At 44.1% G+C, this 6000-nt stretch overlaps 1 pseudogene; it reads left to right on the top strand.

Moving 5' to 3' along the window:
• The first annotated feature begins 5115 nt into the window (after nucleotides 1–5115).
• LOC132516538 (U6 spliceosomal RNA) lies at nucleotides 5116–5183 on the top strand (annotated as a pseudogene).
• The last annotated feature ends 817 nt before the right edge of the window (nucleotides 5184–6000 follow it).

The following is a 6000-nucleotide window of genomic DNA, read 5'->3' as shown; positions in this document are numbered from 1 at the left end:
GCAAAAAAAAAAAAAAAAAGTAAATATAAAAGGCATGTTTAGACTCTTTTAATCACCTTGAAAGATAATTGAGTATCTAAAGCAAAAATAATAGCGATGTGGATTTATAGCATATACAAAAATAAAATAGATGACAATAATATACAAAAGATGGGAGGGAGGAACTGTGAGTATACCGTTATAAGTTTCTTTCCCTCTATGTGAAGTAGCATAATATTATTTGAAATCAGATGGAGATTAATTAAAGATGTATATTCTAAACCACCAAGGCAAGGATTGGCAAACTGTGTCTATGGGCCAAATCCACCCCTCTGCTGTTTTTGTACAACTTGCAAGCTAAGAATTTTTTTTTTGGCCGCACTGCGTGGCACGTGGGATCTTAGTTCCCCGATCAGGGATCAAACCCACCCGGACCCCGGCAGTGAAAGTGCTGAGTCCTAACCACTGGACCACCAGGGAATTCCCTGCTGCCAAAAGGGACCTATGGCTGTTTACCAAACCTATGGAATTCCCCCCTGTCCCCCAAGGGGACCTATGCCTGTTTACCGGAGCGACCGTGCACTGGGGAAAAGGAAATAATCACATTTTCCAGGGATTACTGGATGCTAGCTCTGAACTGATCCAAAACACCACTGTGGTAGGGGCTCATGGAGGTGAGGAGATCAATGGAGTTTTAGCTCAGGTCCAACTCATAGTTTGCCCAGTGGTGGCTGAAATCCAACCTGGGGCTGTTTCTGCAGTTCTGGAATGCATAATTGGAATAGACATACTCAGCTACTGGCAGAATCCCCACATTGTTTCCTGACCTGTGAAGTGAGGGCTACTATGGTAGGAAAGGCCAAATGGAAGCCACTAGCACCATCTGTATCTGCAAAATTAGTAAACCAAGAGCAATTCCACTTTCCCAGAGGGACTGCAGGCACTACTGCCACCATGAAGGACTTGAAAAGTGCTGGAAGAGTGATTCTCGCCACATCTTCATTCAACTTGCCCGTTTGTCCTGTGCAGAAAATAGTTGGATCCTGTAGAGTGACAGTGGATTATCATAAACTTATTCAGATGCTGACTCCATTGCTGCTGCTGTTCCAGATGTGGTCTCATTGCTAGAGACCTCCCCTGTGTCTTAGTCTAGTCAGGCTGCTATAACAAAAATACCGCAGCCTGGGTAGCTTAAACAACAAACACTTCTCATAGTTATGGAGGCTGGAAAGTCCAAGATCAAGCAGATCCAGCATCTGGCGAGAGCCCACTTCCTTGTTGGTGGATGGGTCATCTTCTTGCTCTGTCCTCACATGGGTCTCTCTCTCTCTCTCTTTCCTTTTTTTTTTTTTTTTGGCCACGCTGCACGGCATGTGGGATCTTAGTTCCCTGACCAGGGATCGAACCTGTACCTCCTGCAGTGGAAGTGCGGAGTCCTAACCACTGGACCGCCAGTGAGTTCCCACATGGGTCTCTTTATTATTTTTTAAATTTTTTTTTAATGTTTATTTATTTATTTGACTGCACCAGGTCTTAGTTGCAGTAGGTTCTAGTTCCCTGAACCTAGCAGGGATCTAGTTCCCTGACCAGGGATCAAACCCAGGCCCCCTGCATTGGGAGCACACAGTCTTAGCCACTGGACCACCAGGGAAGTCCCATGGGTCTCTTTAATAAGGGCATTAATCCCATTCATGAGGGCTCCACACTCATGACCTAAAGTACCCTCTTCCTAATACCATCACATTGGGGGTTAGAATTTCAACATATGATTTTGAGAGGGACACAAGCATTCAGCCCATAACATCCTGGAACCTAGTGTGCAACTATCAGCCAGGAAAATGCTTTTCTTTCAATACATCTTAGTAAAGACCTCAAGAAGTGGTATCCTTTCAGCTGGACAGGCAAGCAATATACCTGATCATCCCTCCTCAGGTGCGTATCAACTCTCCAACCCTATGTCATAATTTAGTCCCCGAGATCCTTGATGGCCTTTTCCTTCCACAAGACATCATGCGGGTCCATTATGGATGTTGTACTGATTGGACTTGGTGAACAGAAAGTAACAAATACTCTAGGGACTTCCCTGGTGGTCCAGTTGTTAAGAATCTGCCTTCTAATGCAGGGGATACGGGTTGGGTCCCTGGTCAGGGAACTAAGATCCCACATGCCATGGGGCAATTAAGCCCCCGGGCCGCAACTACTGAGCCTGCATGCCACAGCTAGAGAGCCTTCGTGCTCTGGAGCCCACACACCACAAGTAGAGAGAAGCTCACGTGCCACAACAAAGAATAAATAAATAAATAAATAAAAGAAAGTAGCAAATACTCTAGACATTGATAAGACAATTGTGTGTCAGAGGGTAGGAAATAAATCCCACAAAAATTCAGCAGTCTCCCACCTTAGTGACATCTCCAGGTGTCCAGTGGTGTGGGACATGTCAAGGTATGTCTTCTAGGGTAAAGGACAAATTGTTGCTTTTGTCACCTCCTACAACCAAAAGAGAGGCACAATGTCTAGTGAGTCTTTTTGGATTTTGGAGGCAACATATTCCTCAGTTAGGTATGCTACTAGGGCCCACTTAGCAATTAACCTTCAAAGCTGCTAGTTTGAGTAGGACCAGAACAAGAGAAGGCTCTGCAACAGGTCCAGGCTGCTGTGTAAGCTGCTCTGCCACTTGGGCTACATGATGCAGCAGATCCAACGGCACTTGGAGTGTCAGTGGCAGCTGGAGATGATCGGAGCCTTTGGCAGGTTGCCACAGGTGAATCATAGAACAGACCCTTAGGATTTTGTGGGTGATTACTCTTTTTGGGAGACAGCGTTTGGCTTGCTGCTGGCCACTTGACCGTAGGCTACCCCATTACCATGTGATCTGAGCTGCCCTTCATGAACTAGGTACTGTCTGACCTACCAAGCCATAAGAGCGGGCAGTACCACAGTGCTCATTATGAAATGGAGGTGGGATCGTCGAGACTATACTTGAAGAGGCCCAGAGGGCACAAGTAAATTTCATGAGGAAGTGGTCCAAATGCTCATGACTCCTATTCCCGCTACATTACCTTCTCTCTCCCATCCCACACTTATGGCCTCCTGCAGAGCTCCTGGCAACCAGCTGACTGAGGAAGAGAAAACTCAGGCTTGGTTTACACATGGTTCTGCACCAGGTAAACATCCACAGCAGTACAGACTCTTTCTAGGACATCCCTGAAGGACAGTGATGAAAGGGAATCCTTCCAGTGAGCAGAATTTCAAGCAGTGCACCTGATTGTTCATCTTGCTTAGAAGATGAAATGGCCAGAGGTATGAGTCTATATTGATTCACAGGCTATGCTCAGTGGTTAGCTGGGTCATAAGGGACTCAGAAAGAACACGATGGGAAAATTGATGTCAAGGAGGTCCCTGAACACAGTCCTTCTGCCAAATTTACCATCCGTGGACTTATAGTATTGCTTCTGATCAAGGAACTCACTTCACAGCAAACGAAATCTGGCAATCGGCCTATGCTCATGGAATTCACTGGTTTCATCATGTTCTCCATTATCCTGGAGCAGCTGGCTTTATAGAATGGTGTACTGGCCTTTTTTAAAAATAAATTTATTTATTTATTTTTGGCTGCGTCGGGTCTTTCTTGCTGCGCGCAGGCTTTCTCTAGTTGCAGCAAGCGGGGACTACTCTTCGTTGCGGTGCGAGGGCTTCTCACTGCGGTGGCTTCTCTTGTGGATTACGGGCTCTAGGCGCGCGGGCTTCAGTAGTTGTTGCACACGGGCTTAGCTGCTCTGCGGTATGTGGGATCTTCTCGGACCAGGGCTCGAACCTGTGTCCCCTGCATTGGCAGGCGGATTCTTAACCACTGCGCCACCAGGGAAGTCCCTGTACTGGCCTTTTGAAGACTCAATTACAGGGCCCTCTAGGTGGCAATACCTTGCAGGGCTGTAGCAATGTCCTCCACGCTGTATATGCTCTAAATCAGCGCCCAACGGATGGTGCTGCTTTTCTCGTAGCCAGCGTTCACAGGGCCAGGAATCAAAGGGTGGAAATAAGAGTGGGTCCTCTCCCTATTATGCCTAGTGATCTACTAGCAACATTTTCGCTCCCTGTCCCCTGTGACCTTAGGCTCTGCTGATCTACAGGTCTTAGTTCTAAAGGGAGGAATGAATGATTCCACTAGGCAATGTGGCAATGAGTATATTGAATTGCCACCCAGCCACCTTGGGCTCCCCATGACTCAGAATTAACAGGCAAATAAGGAGGTTTCTCTAGTGGCTGGGGCAATTGATCCTGACTACCAAGGGCAAGTTGGATTGCTACTCTACAATGGTAACAAGGAAGAGTATGTCTGGAATACAGGAGCTGCCTTATGGCATCTCTACCATGTCCTGTGAATAAAGCCAAAGAAAAACTACAACAACTCAACATAAGCAGGACTGTTAATGGCTTAGACCTTTCAAGAATGAAGGTTTGGTTCACTCCAGCAGGAAAAGAGTCATGACCAACTAAGAGGCTTGTTGAGGGCAAAGGAAATAAGGAATGAGTAATGGAAGAAGGGAGTTATAAAGACCAGCTCTGACCACATTGCAGAAACGAGGATTCAAATAGTTATGAGTATCTCTTCCTTATTTTGTTATGAATATGTTTGTATGTATGTTATCCAAATAGTTTTGTTTTCTTCCCGCTCCTATTCACTTATCATCTAATGGAAGACTATCAATAAGAGCTACACTTATTTTCAGAATTTAGGTTACAGAATATCAAAGGAGAAAAGCGAACATCGCCCAAAGACTCAGCATCCTCTCTTTGAGAAGGGCTGGTGTGTTTTGGTTGTAGGCAGGATAGTCGTATCATGTTTAGATGGAAGTATGATTTCATCATTGTCTTTATTTGAAAACTAAGTGTGATTTAAATGAGGGAAACAGGGGGAAATTAAAACTGTTCCGTGACCTTAAAAATTTTTTTGTCAAAACATTAACAACTCCTTTTAGCCTCAGTCTAGTCTTCCAACTAGATAAGATGTATTAAGCTACCATTCATACATGGAAAACAGTATGGAGGTTCCTCACAAAACTAAAAATAGAGCTGCCATATGATCCAGCAATCCCACTCCTGGGCATATACCCAGAGAAAACTACAATTCTAAAAGTGCTTGCTTCGGCAGCACATACACTAAAATTGGAACGATACAGAGAAGATTAGCACGGCCCCTGCGTGGTGCTTTGTGACCACCTAGAGGGGTGGTATAGAGAGGGTGGGAGGGAGATGCAAGAGGGAGGAGATATGGGGATATATGTATATGTATAGCTGATTCACTTTGTTATAAAGCAGAAACTAACACACAATTGTAAAGCAATTATACTCCAGCAAAGATGTTAAGAAAAAAAAAAGATACATGCACCGCTATGTTCATAGCAGCACTATTCACAATAGCCAAGACATGGATGCAACCTAAATGTCCATTGACGGATGAATGGATAAAGAAGATGTGGTACATGTATACAGTGGAATATTACTCAGCCATAAAAAAGAATGAAATAATGCCACTTGCAGCAACATGGATGGACCTAGAGATTATCATACTAAGTGAAGTTAAGTCAGAAAGAGAAAGACAAATACCATATGATATCACTTACATGTGGAATCTAAAATAAAACACAAATAAACATCTACAAAACAGAAACAGACTCACAGACATAGAGAACAGACTTGTGGTTGCCAAGGGGGAGGAGTGGTGGGGGAGGGATGGATTGGGAGTTTGGGATTAGCGGATGCAAACTATTATACATAGAATGGATAAACAACAAGGTCCTACTGTATAGCACAGAGAACTATATTCAATATCCTGTGATAAACCATAATGGAAAAGAGTAGGAAAAAGAATATACATGTATAACTGAATCACTTTATTGTACACCAGAAATTAATACATTGTAAATTAAATATACTTCAATAAAATGGAAAAAAGATACCATTTATAGACGTACTTTCATTTTCTGACAGCATCCAAACTAAAGCCCCACTCCATTAAAC

Source organism: Lagenorhynchus albirostris, chromosome 2 (assembly GCF_949774975.1).
Source record: "Lagenorhynchus albirostris chromosome 2, mLagAlb1.1, whole genome shotgun sequence".
Taxonomy (NCBI): Eukaryota; Metazoa; Chordata; class Mammalia; order Artiodactyla; family Delphinidae; genus Lagenorhynchus; species Lagenorhynchus albirostris.
The sequence above is the reverse complement of the archived record's forward strand: the minus strand, read 5'-3'. Positions and strand labels throughout refer to the sequence as shown.